We start from the raw sequence: 15,166 nt of genomic DNA on the forward strand, positions 1-15,166 counted from the left end.
AGAAGTGCCTTCCCTGAGAGACATTGTTTAAGCAAAATAGGAAACGTAAATACTATACAACTATCTTCCTTTAAGCAATGGCAGATTTTGTAGAACGTGCAAATCCGAGAGGATGACATCCATAGCATCTTTACAGCGGCCCGTCAACTGTGTACCAACTCTCCGAAAGATTATCTTGCCCAGTCCCTTGCCCGATCCCCATAACCCCACACATCTACCATGGCCATCTAACCTTTACGCCTTCGGACACCAAGGGGCAATTTAGCATGGCCATTCTACCAAACCTGCACATCTTTGAACACCAAGGGGCAATTTAGCATGGCTAACCCACCTAACCTACACATCTTTGGACTGTGGGAGGAAACCAGTGCACCCAGAGGAATCCCACACAGACACAGTGGGAATGTGCAAATGGCCAGTTTGTTTGCAACCTTAATGTCATATTTGACCTCAAGATAAACTTTCGACCTGCCATTCATGCCAACACTAAGACCGCCCATTTCCATCTCCGTAACCTCACCCCAGATTGCCCCTGGAACATCTCATCTGCTGATGAAACCCTCGTAAGATCCTCAGACTTGACAATTCCAACACACTCCCGGTTTCCACCCCTCCCCCCACCTCTGTAAACCTGAGATCATGCAAGGCTCTGCTGCCTTTGACTGAAGTCTGTGCTCGTTGACTTACACTGGCTCCCATCAAATAATGCCTTGATTTTAAAATGTTCTTCCTTGTTTTCAAATTCCTCCACAGCCTTGCCCTCCCTATATCAGCCCCCTCCCCCTGTCCCACAGCTCTCCATCTGAAAGCACCGTGAAAGCAGATTCAAGTCATACTCAACAGGATAAATACTCAAAGGGAAAGAAATGGCCTTTAGAGGGCTATGGGAAAGATTGTGGGAGTGAGATTCTTTGTATAATTCTACCAAACACAACGGGCCAAATGGCCTCTTATTCTGTCTCGTTCCATGATTGTTCAGGGTCACAATGTCTGAATACTGGTTTAATTCAGATGATGGGTGGCACAGTGGTTAGCACTGCTGCCTCTCAGCGCCAGGAATGCGGGTTTTGTTCCCGGCTTGGGTCACTGTCTGTGCGGAGTCTGCACGTTCTCCCCACGTCTGCATGGGTTTCCTCCAGGTACTCCAGTTTCCTCCCACACTCCAAAAATGTGCGGGTTAGGTGGCTTGGCCATCCTAAATTGCCCCTTAGTATCAGGGGGACTGGCTAGGGTAAATGCACGGGGATAGGGCCTGGGTGGGACTGTTGTCGGTGCAACTTGATGGGCCAAATGGCCTCTTTCTGCACTGAACGGATTCTGTGATTCTATGATTAACTCTAAATTATTGGATTTCTCATTGCTGCACTGTTTGGGAAGAAGCTTGATTGATCAGGAACTACCAGGCCCACAACCAGAATCAAGAAAAGCAGTCTTATCCCAAAGAATCCTCCTCCCTTTTGATAGACGGGCATCAGTTGCCCGTCTCTCCACCACATCTACCAACCTCTCTCCTGATAAATTGGCCCTTAGTGTCAGGGGGACCAGCAGGGTAAATATGTGGGGGGTACGGGAATAGAGCCTGGGTGTGATAGTGGTTGGTGCAGATTCAATGGGCCGAATGGCCTCCTTCTGCACTGTAGGAATTCTATGATTATTAATGAGATCGGGGCTGGAAGATTTGTCCTGTTTACCGGCCAGCCACTGCGGCAGGAAACATTCCACATTTCCGCCATGGGGACGGTGTCTCAAAATAGGAGAATTCCAACCTTTGGGTTTGAATCTCATCTCCGGGGCCTGTTGGCCAAGGAAGGTGTGGCTGATTGTCAGCGTGTAAATCCTGCTTACTCACACACGTGGCAGGTGGTAAGAAGAGGAGAGAGTCCTGCTCAGATGTGCTTGATGTGGAAAGGAGTTTTAGAAGCTGTAGCCTCAGGCCGGTTACCTTTCCCAGTTAACAAGAAGTTGCAGAAAACCGATATAAGCGTGTGCTTTGTCTGCCTTGGCTGCCTCTAGATGCGGAAAGATGTCTGTGTCCTGGGGTTGATGAGAATAAGTCTGCTCCACTCCAATTCTTGCCTCTTCATTCTCATCTCGTGTTCCCTTGAAATTAAGCATCACAGCAGCAGGCCATTTGCCTGGATTCTTCTCCAATTCTTCAAACACTAAGGGTGGGATTTTCCAGCCACGTTCGCCCCAAGACTGGAAAATGGACTTTAGCACGTTCCTGTCTCGCCTGGTACGATTCCCGTGGCGGATGGAATGGGAAGATTCTGCCCCAAGTCTCCTTTCCAAAATGCATTTGTTATATTCCTGACACTTGGTCCAAATGTAGCTGCTGTAATAATTCTTGGTCTCAGGAAGCAGTTAGATATAGCATCTAATCCAAAGGGATTGGGTGGGGAAAGTGGGATCAGGCTATTGAGTTGGATGATCAGCCATGGTCATAATCAATGGCGGGCTCAGGCTCGATGGGCCGAATGTCCTCCTCCTGCTCCTATTTTCTATGTTTAAATGTGATTGTTGTAATGTGGTTACTCAGACACATCTGGAATACTGTGTGCAGTTTTGGTCTCCTTTTCTGAGGAAGGATGATCTTACTTTCAAGGGAGTGCAGCAAAGGTTTACCAGGCTGATTCCAGGGATGGCAGGACTGATGTATGAGGAGAGATTGACTAGGTTAGGATTGTTCGTGCTGGAGTTCAGACGAATGAGGGGAGATCTCTTAGAGACTTATAAAATTCTGACAGGATTAGACAGGGTAGATGCAGGGAGGATGTTCCCGATGGTGGGGGGAGTCTAGAACCAGGGGTCACAGTCTGAGGATTCAGGGTAGACCATTTAGGACGGAGATGAGGAGACATTTCTTCACCCAGAGAGTGGTGAGCCTGTGGAATTCATTACCACAGGAAGTAGTTGATGCCAAAACATTGAATGCATTCAAGAGGCGACTGGATATAGCACTTGGGGTGAATGGGATCAAAGGTTATGGGGAGAAAGCAGGATTAGGTTGGATGATCGGCCGTGATTGTAATGAATGGTGGAGCAGGCTCAAAGGGCTGAATGGCCTCCTCCTCCTCCTATCTTCTATGTTAATCCTTTGTCTAAATGTGGTTACAGCAATGTTCGGAGACCAGAACTGTACAGTGTAATCTGTCTAACAAATGTGTTATACGGTAGCAACACAATCCTCTATTGTCCTGGTCTAACTCCAGTTTCCCTTTTCTTTGTAGACCCAGCTGAAGGCTTATTATTTTTAGATTGTATCTCATTCTCTGGAGTGAGCTTTGAATCTTTCAACGTGAAGGATCTGTGACTGTTGTATATTACTGAGCTCGGTACAGCACACAATACTGGAGGCTCCTGGTGCCTGTGCCGCTTTGCTTTTTATTTATGTGTGGAATGTGAGCCTCACTAGCATGGCCAGCACTTATTGCCTTTCCCGGATTTCCCTCGAGAATTGTCGTAATCCACGTGGCATGGGTACCGGTTTAGCTCAGTTGGCTGGATGGTTGATGCAGACCAATGCCAGCAGCGGGGCTGCGATTCCCACACCGGCTGGGGTTATTTGCCCTCTCAACCTTGTCCCTCGCCTGTGGTGTGGTGACCCTTGGGTTAAATAAATCACCACCGGTCAGCTCTCCCTCTCAGAGGGGAAAGCAGCCTACAGTCATCTGGGAGTAAGGCTACTTTTCACCGGTACATCACGCTTTTCTCTGTGGCTGTCCGATATTACAGAAAGGTAGCTAAGAGTCAACCACATTGCTGTGGGTCACATGTAGGCCAGACCGGATAAGGCTGGCAGATTTCCTTCCCAAAGGACATTAGCGAACCAGATGTGTTTTTACAGCAACCCGGTAGTTTCACGATCACTATTAACGAGGTTAGCTTTCCATTCGTAATTTTGAATTTAATTTCTCCCCATGTCCTTGATGGGATTTTTTGAACTCTTGAATCTGCATCGTTAGTGCTTGTGGCGGGGTTACTGGCCTGGGATCATTAAAACAACATGACCTTCCCGCTAAGCCTCTGAATGAATGTAACATTCTGTTTCCCACATCAGTCTCTCTCTCTCGCTATCCCTGTCTGTGACAGTGGCCATTTAGCTGGTATTTATACCGGTTAGTACTATTGTGTTGAAACGCACTCTGTTGTAATTGAGCTAAGATTGTTGCAAAGTCATTTCCAGTGGGCTGCTTGCAGGCAGAGATTGCAGTTTCACCTGATCCGTTTGAGCTGCTTTCAAAGAGATAAAGACTTCTCTCTCTCTCTCTCCGGCAGATCTGCTGCAGCATTTCTCTCAATCATTCTGATGACTTGCGTTGCGAGGACAAATAAGGCATTACACTATTGACTACAGAGCAGAGGGGTGGGAGGCAAACAGGAGCGGGGAAAGGGCTTTGAATGGTTAGTACTGCTGCCTCACAGTGTCAGGGATCTGGGTTCGATTCCCTGCTTGGGTCACTGTCTGTGTGGAACATAGAACCCTACGATGCAGAAACAGGCCCTTCGGCCCATCGAGTCTGTACCGACCACAATCCCACCCAAGCCCTATCCCCAAATCCCTACATATTTAGCCCCTAATTCCTCTAACCTACACATCCCAGGACACTAAGGGGCAATTTTAGTATGGCCAATCAACCTAACCTGCACATCTTTGGACTGTGGAAGGAAACCGGAGCACCCAGAGGAAACCCATGCAGACACGAGAGGAATGTGCAAACTCCACACAGACAGTCACCCGAGCCGAGAGTTTGTGCACTCTCCCTGTCTCTTTCCTCTGGGTGCTCTGGTTTCCTCCCACAGTCTAAAGACGTGCAGGTTAGGTGCACTGGCCTTGCTAAATTCTCTCTGTGTACCCGAAAAGTGTGCCAACTTGGGGATTTTCACAATAACTTCATTGCAGTGTGAATGTAAGCCTACTTGTGACTAATAAATAAACTTTCGCTTTGAATTGTCCAAGAGGAGGTTGGAGAAAGTGGAAGCGCAGATTGTTGCAGAACGTGGAAGAGAGGGGGCCTGAAGGATGTGGAGGAATTTTGGGGGGAGATACAAGGGGAGATTGGTACGTTAGTTAGGGAGGGGTTAAGGAATTGTGGCAGAGTGACTTTTAGACAGAGATAACACTTGGGTAACTGGAGCAGTGAAATGCTACCAATCTGGAGTAAAACTCAGGGTAGCAGAAGCCATCCTTACCTGGTCTGGCCTACATATAACTCCAGAGCCACAGCAATCACAACTCCCCTCTGACAACTAGGGAAGAGCAATAAACGTGGCCAGCCAGTGACGCCCACGCCCTACGAATTGATTAAAAAAAAGAAGCAACGCCATGTTTTGGGAAATCGGTGGGAAAATAAGCTGAAAATGAAATAAAACTGGCTGCGAAGGTGTGGAGCGAGGATTGAAGGTTTTCTTGAACAGACTTGAGATGGAAATCAACCAGGATAACAAACCAAAGGATTCTGTTGTCTCTTTATGTTATTTTGAGGCTGCAGAAGCTCCAGTATCAATTTCTACCTGAACTGGCACAAGGTCACTGTCTGTGTGGAGTCTGCACATTCTCCCCATGTCTGCGTGGGTTTCCTCTGGGTGCTCTGGTTTTCTCCCACAGTCCAAGATGTGCAGGTTAGGTTGATTGGCCATGCTAAATTGACCCTAGTGTCAGGGGGATTAGCAGGATGAATGTGTGGGGTTACAGGAATAAGACCTGGGTGGGATTGTGGTCGGTGCAGACTCGATGCGCTGAATGGCTGCCTTCTCTACTGCAGGAATTCTATGAAAGTGCACACAAAGCTTGCACTCAGGAACTGAACCATTACCCAGTCTAGGAATTCATTATAATCGAGTCACCAAGCAGTCGGTAACAACTGACACACACCAGGAGAAAAGATCAGGAATAATAATTGGAATTTCCAGGGTAATGTTTACATGGGAATATTTTTCCACAGGAACAAGTGACCAAAATATTGATTACTGCTTAAGTTGAATAATTTACACACCTTTCTCTATTGCACCTTGATAATGACACATCGTGATGTCAGCACACTGCGGAGCGTGTCATGTGTGACCCAGTTGGTAACACACTCTCTCCTGTCTGAATCAGAGTTTACATCCCATTCCAGAGAACTGAGCGTAGAAACCTAGGCTGACACCCCACTGTGGATAGAATCCCTACAGAGCAGAAGGAGGCTATTCGGCCCATTGAGTCTGCACCGTCCACCATCCCACCCAAGCCCCATTCCCGTAACACTATATATTTACCCTGCTAATCCCCCTGTCAATTTAGCATGGCCAATCAGCCTAACCCGCACATCTTTGGACTGTGGGAGGAAACCGGAGCACCCGGAGAAAACCCACGGAGAGACTGTGCAAACTCCACACAGACAGCGACACGACACCAGAAGTGAACCCAGGCCCCTGACGCTGTGAGGCAGCAGTGCTAAACACTATGCCACCATGCCAAACTTGGGGAGTGCTACACTTGGAGGAACTGTCTTTCAATGAAATGTTTGATTTGATTTATTATTATCACATGTATTATTATACAGTGAAAAGTATTGTTTCTTGGGTGCTATACAGAGCCGTTCATAGAGAAGGAAAGGAGAGAATGCAGAGTGTAGTGTTACAGTCATAGCAAGGGTGTGGAGAAAGATCAGCTTAATGCAATGTAGGTCCATTCAAAAGTCTGACAGCAGCAGGGAAGAAGCTGTTCTTGAGTCGGCTGGAACGTGACCTCGGACTTTCATATCTTTTTCCCATTGGAAGAAGGTGGAAGAGAGAATGTCTGGGGTGCGTGGGGTCCTTAATTACACTGGCTGCTTTGCCAAGGCAGCGGGAAGTGTAGACAGAGTCAATGAATGGAAGGCTGGTTTGTGTGATGGACTGGGCTATGTTCATGACCTTGTGTAGTTTTTTTGCGGTCGGTCAATTGGTGAGAATGTACCGAGCAAGAGCTGGCACCTTCAGTGAGGCTGGGCAGTGCAAGAGTGAATGTGGGGTAGTCCTAAGGTTGGTCGGGTGGGGCAGCAGTGGGGGTAGTCAGAAGAGGCTTATGATTGTGTGGGTGGGGGGGGGGAGGTTAAGGGAACGTGGAGTTTACACGTCTGATGTTGAAACAAAAATGTGGCTCACTTAATTTAGCAGGAAACCCACGCAGACATGGGGAGAATGTGTAACGTCACACTGTTAGTGACCCGAGGCTGGAATTGAACTCGGGTCCCTGGCACTGTGGGGTACCAATGCTAACCACTGGGCCACCATGCTGCCGTCAACCAACAACACAACAAAAAATATCGGGTGGGATTTTCTGGCCATTCCTGCTGGCAGGACCTTGCGGTTCCACTGGAAGGATGGCAAACTGGCGGCACAAGGTGTGAACAGTGGAAACTCCGTTGATGGCGGCAGGACTGGAAAATCCTGCCACTGGCCAATGGTAGGTCATGTTTGCCGCCACAAAATATGCCACAGGAGGGATAAGAAATCCCTCCATGATCTGGTCTCTATCATCTTGAGGTTTGCATAAGCTTGCTATGTGAAAATGGTCTGCTGAGTTTCCTTCATTACAACAATGACTACACTTCCAAAAGGGCTTCTGGGATGTGTCACCATTATGAAAGGTGCCATATATTCTTTCTGTGTGGGCATTATAGACCACAGAATCCCTACAGTGCAGAAGGAGAGCATTCAGCCCATCGAGTCTGCACTGACCACAATCCCACCCGGGCCCTATTCTCGTAACTCCACATATTTACCATGCTACTCCTGCTGACATTAAGGGCAATTTAGCATGGCTAATCCACCTAACCCGCACATCTTTGGACTGTGAGGAAACCCACGCAGACATAGGGAGAACATGCAAACTCCACACAGACAGTGACCAGAGGCCAGAATTGAACCGGGGTCCCTGGCGCTGTGAGGCTGCAGTGCTAACCACTGTGCCGCCCCCATCTGCCCTGTTTACCAAGAGAAACAATTGTGTCCTGTCCTCTCTATCTCTTCCCCTCATAATTTTGTACGATTCCCTTGCAATTGCATCAGTTTGATGCCATTTTTTTGGTCATTTCAATTTCTGATATGGTTTTAAAAAAAAAACCTGATGAAAAAAAATCCAAAGTTTACTTAGTTGACATTCATTACATAACACGAAAATCCTTTATAAATCGGATATCTCATCTTACGTAAGTGAGGGTGAGGAAATGACAGAATCCACAGCTGCCACTTCTTGTGTTAAGTGCTGAATTATAACTACTTTGCAGAGTATAATTAAACAGTGAGAGAGAGACAGACGGGTAGGAATCCCCCCCCGCCCCAATTACAAACCATCTCCGATGCTCCTGAAAATGAATGGAATCGAGCTGGTTAGAGTAATAGAGGTTTACAGCATGGAAACAAGCCCTTTGGCCCAACTTGTCCATGCCGCTCATTTTTATAACCACTAAGCTAGTCCCAATTATCGCACTTGGCCCATATCCCTCTTTCCCATTTTACCCACAAAACTGTCTAAATGCTTTTTAAAAATACAAAATTGTACCCGCCTATACTACTGCCTCTGGCAGCTCATTCCAATCACCACCCTGTGGGTGAAAAAATTGTCCCTCTGGACTCTTTTGTATCTCCCCCTCTCGCCTTAAGCCTCTCGTTTTAGACTCCCTTACCTTTGGGAAAAGAGATTGACTACCTAGTTGATCGATGCCCCTCGTTATTTTATAGACCTCTATAAGATCACCCCTAAGCTTCCTACCTCCAGAGAAAAAAGTCCCAGTCTATCCATCCTCGCCTTATAATTCAAACCATTAAGTCCCAGCAGCATTCTAGTAAATTTTTTCTACACTCTTTCTAGTTTAATAATATCCTTAAAGGTGAATATATGCCAGCCATGCCCATAACTGAATGTCTGAAAACAGTGAGATTCCTCACTGTTGCTTCTGCAGGGATCCGGAAAGTTCCAGGACAGGAATTTCTGGTCCCACCCACCTGGGAATGGACATTCCTGCCCGAGATCAATGGACGTATTGAAGGTTTGGTAAAGCCTACATCCCGCCTGTGACGATTCCCGCAGCAGGGCGATTAAGAAATTTAACCCCATGGTTTCTATTTCACTTTCAGTACCTGGCCTAGAAAGTAATTCTAATTTATAGTCATGGCATAAAATGAACAATATTGAATCATAGAATCCCTCCAATTCGCCATTCGGCCCATCGAGTGTACATCAATCCTCCAACAGAGCATCCCACCCAGGCCTTATCCACATATTTTCCCCTCCAATCCCCCATCCTATACATCTTGGGACACTTCAGCACGGCCAATCCACCTAACCTACACATCTGTGGACAGTGGGAGGAAACCGGAGTCATGGGGAGAATATGCAAACCTCACCCGGACAGTCACCCAAAACAGAAGTTGAACCCGGGTTCTTGATGCTGTGAGGCAGCAGTACTAACCACGGTGCCAATCCATCTTTTTCCATTGATTTCAATTGAAAGGAATGTCGGGTTGGCTGGAGAGGTACGGGAATTGAACCCGTGCTGTTGGTGCTGCTCTGCATCACAAACCAGCTGTCCAGCCAATTGAGCTAAACCAAAGCTGGGCATCAATTGGGCATCCATTTGTGCTCCTTGGGTAGGAACAGAATTCTGTAGCCAGTGGGCACCTGGGGACTGGGGTGTTTTTATTGCCCCTGTTAATCACATTTTGGTTTGATGTTTTAAGTTTGCTTTTGTTTGATGCAGTGTCCCTTTAAGTGGCTGTCCTTTGCATTTGTCCCAGAATTTGTTCAATTTAGTTCAATTGTCTCAACCTGAAATAGTACGTAGGAACAATTGTACGTGCCCAGTGCGCACTGGGGTGTTTTATGGAGTCCGTTGGTCACATTTTGGTTACTTTGCAATTTGTTTTTGTTTGATAAAGTGTCCCTTTAAGGAACTGCCTTTTTGATTGGTCCTTCACTTTGGTTAATTTGGTTTAATTGGCTTAACCAAAAGGGTACATAGGAACAAACAGAAACCATGGCTGGTGGGTTACAAAGAGCATGCTTATAACAGAAACATAGAAACTAGAAGCAGGAGTAGGCCATTCGGCCCTTCGAGCCTGCCCCACCATTCATTATGATCATGGCTGATCATCAAATTCAATATCCTGATCCCCCCCCATATCCCTTGATCACCAAGAGCTATATCTAATTTCTTCCTGAAATCACACAATGCTTTGGCCTCACCTACATTCTGTGGTAGTGAATTGCACACATTCACCACCCTCTGGGTGAAGAAATTTCTTCTCACCTCTGTTCTTAAAGGTTTACACCTTATCCTCAAACTATGACCCCTAGTTCTGCATCTCCCACCATCGGGAACATTCTTTCTCAATCTACCCTGTCTAACCCTGCTAGAATTTTATAAGTTTCTATGAGATCCCCTCTCACTGTTCTAAACTCCAGTGAATGTAATCCTACCTGACTGAGTCTCTCCTCATATGACAGACGTGTCATCCCTGGAATCAGCCTGGTAAACCTTCACTGTACTCCCTCTATAGCAAGGATTGTGTGTCTTTGTAAATAAAAGTGTGTAACAATTGGCTCCAGTTCTATCACAGAAACTCTACAGTGCAGTCAGTGGCCATTCGGCCCACCAGGTCTGCACCAACAACAATCCCAGCCAGGCCCTATCCTTGTATCCCTACGTATTTACCTGCGAATCCCTCTAACCTACGCATCGTGGGACACTAATGGGCGATTTAGCTTGGCCAATCAACCTAGCTCGTATATCTTTGGACTATGGGAGGAAACCGGAGTACCCGGAGGAAACCCATGTGGACATGAGGAAAACATGCAAACTCACACAAACGGTGACCCAAGCCGGGAATCGAACCCGGGTCCCTGGAGCTGTGAAGTAGCAGTGCTAACCACTGTGCCACCTGTGCTGCATCCTCCACTGCCTCACAGTGGAGGACACTCAAACATGCAGTGCCAAAGTGAGAGGGTACAGGGTGGCTCCAAAATGTAGACTCTTGCGATGAATTCTCCCTGATACAACCCAACACTCAAACTGTGGAACCAACGCCTGCTTAGGATTGTTGGCTTTGTTTTGAAATTTATGGTTTAATTAAGAGCTTGGCGTTGGGTGGGTCCCACCAGTAGATGCTAATTTAAAAAAGAAACTGGCTTCTCGCAAACCATCTATGTGGGGTGTAATCTGCCTGAAGGGTTATAAATTACAAACAAGAAGTCAAATTGTTGGTAACCTCTACGTCTCCCGTGTTTATTGCCTCCTTCTGCTGGACTCTCAATTACCATCATTCTGTTGGTTCAATGCAGAAAGTACTGTCACAGATTTTTCAAGACTGCTGTGTTATCCCTGGAAAGCAGGGATTATGGGGATATAATCAGACAATTTTACAACACGGTAGAAAGTCATTGTGGTGTGACGGTTCTCTTGGAGTCCAGATTGGCATGCACTTTCCATGCATGTTGTGGTCTGGAGCTCTGGGTAGTGATGTGTTAAAGGCCATGGCTGAGAGTGAATGCCAGGCTGTTCAAATCCCGGAAGTGAAACTTGAAACAACTGCCCTCACGTTTGTGTTTGCAATTTGTATCGCATGAGGAAAGGTTTTGAAATCCAGACCTGATGTCCCTGACTACTTGTGATGATAGCAAAGTAAATGTTTACTAAGAAATAGGAAAAACAATAAAATAGAATTGTATTTAAATAAACCCATGCTTCACACAGTACTGATATTGTGAAACTGTTCAAACAATCGTAATTTAACTATCTTCAGAGCTAACCTTCCCCATCTGTTCAGCAACAGATGGGCAGCACGGTGGCAAAGTGGTTAGCGCTGCTGTCTCACAACGCCAGGGATCCGGGTTCGATTCCCGGCTTAAGTCAGTGTCTGTGTGGAGTTTGCATGTTCTCCCCATGTCTGCACGGGTTTCCTCCAGGTGCTCTGGTTTCCTCCCACACTTCAAAGATGTGCGAGTTAGGTTGATTGGCCATGATAAACTGCCACTTGGTGTTGTCGGGGGACTAGGAAGTTAAATGTGTGGGGTTGCTGGGATAGGATCTGGGTGGAATTGTTGTCAGTGCAGAATCGATGGGCCAAATGGCCTCCTTTTGCATTGTAGATCGAATGATTCTGTGAACTCCTTATGGATTTTAAGATCTATAAAAGTCCAGTAACTTGTACCACACAGGATCTTTGATTTCTGTTGGGATGCTCTCTGAGGTTAACAGCAATTGATTTTTCAGATCTGGCTTCGTTTGCACTGGGCGGGACGTGAACCAAGAGCTTCTAGATCAGAGGCAGGGACACTACCCACTGCATTACAAGACTTTCCTCTGATACTGTGCCAACTCTTGTTCTCCCCTCAGTCCTATCTCTCTGACCTTTGACAACATTAATTTTAATTTTGTTTTTTTTTCACTTCCCAACCCCTCCTTTTGTTCTTTGTTGAAAGTTGACCAGCAATTCCTAGTGAGATCTAAATCAGCTTCCTTCATACCTTTGTTATCTGCTTAAATACGTTCTTTCTTTCTGATCTCCCCACTGTCTCACCAAGTCTCTTTACAACTACTGTCTCCCGGATTTGATTAACTTCTCTTTACTTTAGCCTTTCAAACTTTAAAAGAAAAGTAAACCCAATTACTTTACCCATGATCTTTTTTTTCACAACTTGGATATCTTCCCCTTTGACTCACAACAACTCATTCAAATACATTCTTGTTTTTTCACCATCCTTACTAAATCACCTTCGATAAGCATCTGTTTGAAGTATTGCTGGGCGCATTATCCCACAGTTTAGATTCACAGAATCACTCAGTCCCTTGCTTCAATTTCCACTCACATGCCCCAACATTTTTAAAGTATGACCAGAATACAACAAGAGAAAGTTATTCCAATTTCTTGGGTTTACCTGACACCCAGCAGAGGCTGCAACATTCCTTTTATCACAAGGCTGACCAGGAAATCTTCCCCATACTTATCGCCTGTCCCTGGTGTTTGTTGGAAGGATTTCCAGGTTGATGCTCAGTCTGTTTGACCACATTATCTCTTAGAATCTCTAGAATGTAGGAGGAAGCCATTCTGCCCATCAAGTCTGCATCGACCATAATCCTACCCAGGCCCTATCCCTGTAGCCCCATGCTAGTCCCCGTGACACGAAGGAGTAATTTAGCACACTCAATCCACCCAACACACACATCTTTGGGAGGAAACCGGAGCACCCAGAAGAAACCCACGGAGGAGAATGTGCAGACTCCACACAGACAGTGATCTGAGGCTGGAATCGAACCCGGGTCCCCGACACTGTGCTTGCCATTGTGCCACCATGTCGACCCTTAATGATCTCCTTGGTCATCAACTTCTGGGGTGGGACTCGAACCTGGAACTTCTTGATCAGAGTTGGGGATACTCCCCACTGCATTATAAGACTTTCCTACGATACTGTGTCAACTCTTGTTTTCCCCTTAGTTCTATCACTCTGCCCTTTTCCTGCATTGTTTTCAATGTTGTTTTTCTGACCCCTCACTTTGTTCTTTTATTAATAATTTTTAACTGACCAGAGAAATCAGATTTTCCTGTTTGGCTTTATTTTAAAAAATTAATGCCTCTGTTAGGGTACGGGTCAGAAACTCCAACGTACATTATGAAGTTAGATTAGAGCCCAACATTTGCAATTTTTGTATTAATGTGAGGAAGATATGATGTTTTACCCCAGGTGGGTGGCACAGTAGTTAGCACTGTTACCTCACAGTGTCGGGGACCCGGGTTCAATTCCGGCCTTGGATCAATGTCTGTGTGGAGTTTGCACGTTCTCCCTGTGTCTGTGTGGGTTTCCTCTCACAGTCCAAAGATATGCAGGTTAGGTTGATTGGCCATGGTAGATTGACCCTAGTATCAGGGGGATTAGCAGGATAAATATCTGGGAATAGGGCCTGCGTGGGATTGTGGTCGGTGCAGACGCGATGGGTTGAATAGCTTCCTTCTGCACTGTAGGGATTCTATTCCATGATTCTGAGGTGTGATTCTACTGATAAAGTGGGAAGCTTTGAAAGCAAACTTCATTTAACGATAGAGTTTAACTATAACAAATTAATTAGCTTAACATTTAACATTTGAACCATGCTTAAACACGACAAGATGGAATTCTTAACTGCTAACCTATTCCTATGAGTTATAATTCAAACAATATTCTTCTTACAGACTTAAAACCCGTCTTCAAAATCAGTTAGCAAAATACAGGCTTGTAATTAGATTGCCAGAACTGAAGTTTTCTGAGCAATTCTGGAGAGAGAGAGAGATGTAGAGGTATGCCTTGCTTCTTTCAAAAACACTGCCTGCTTTAAAAGAAGAGAAACTACAGATATTTCCTGCAAGCCTAGCTCCTCCCACTAACCCACAACTCTGTCTCTGTCAATCAACCACACTAAAACTCTATTCTGAAACCAGAAGGGAAACCTAAGTAAACACAAATGTGTTAACTCTGTTTATATAAACACACAATTAGCTAGAAATAGTCATTATGCTGCATTCGCAACAGTCGAGCTGCCTGTTTTCCCAGACAAATTGGCACCTTGCAATACAGAGCTGACTTTTAAATATATCCCTTATAAGAAACATGATTTTTAAAAAAAAGTTCCTTATAGGCATAGTATCATTGCACTATGCCATCTTCTTTTTGTCTAATTAGTTTTTCTTCCCAACTCTTTGCATGCTAAGGAGATCCAAAGATAATGGAATCTAAGGGTACAGGTTAAGGAGTTAAAAGGATATGGGGTTTAGGGGAGTGGGATTGAGGTGGAAGATCAGCCATGATTTTATTGAATAGCGGATAAGGCTGAATGTTCTTGAAGCACTTGTATATTTGCTAGCTGCTCCCATGTGGGGTGATGAGGTGTAGTTCATAAGCATTGTATGTCACACTCTGGGCAATGTGTGTCTATAACAGGTGGACTGCAGTGGGTCAAGATGGCGGCTTAGTACCTTCCCAAGGACAATTAGGGATGAGCAATAAATACTAAAATAGCCACTCATATTCCTTCCTTTACCAGTGACGCCCACATCCTGTAAAAGAATAAATACAAAAACTCTTTTCTTTTACCTTTTGGAAGCTGACAGCCTGTGATTCCTTTCATTGCAAGCATTGGGCGGCATGGTGGCACAGTGGTTAGCACCCCTG

At 45.7% G+C, this 15,166-nt stretch overlaps 1 protein-coding gene across 1 annotated transcript in view; it reads left to right on the plus strand.

Annotated features, from left to right (window-relative positions):
* The window catches only part of slc27a4 (solute carrier family 27 member 4), a 53,084-nt gene that overhangs the window by 13,031 nt on the left and 24,887 nt on the right, over positions 1 to 15,166 (plus strand). The window lies entirely within an intron of this gene.

The sequence above is a fragment of the Carcharhinus amblyrhynchos genome, chromosome 25, assembly GCF_965287045.1.
Source record: "Carcharhinus amblyrhynchos chromosome 25, sCarAmb.v2.hapA, whole genome shotgun sequence".
NCBI lineage: Eukaryota > Metazoa > Chordata > Chondrichthyes > Carcharhiniformes > Carcharhinidae > Carcharhinus > Carcharhinus amblyrhynchos.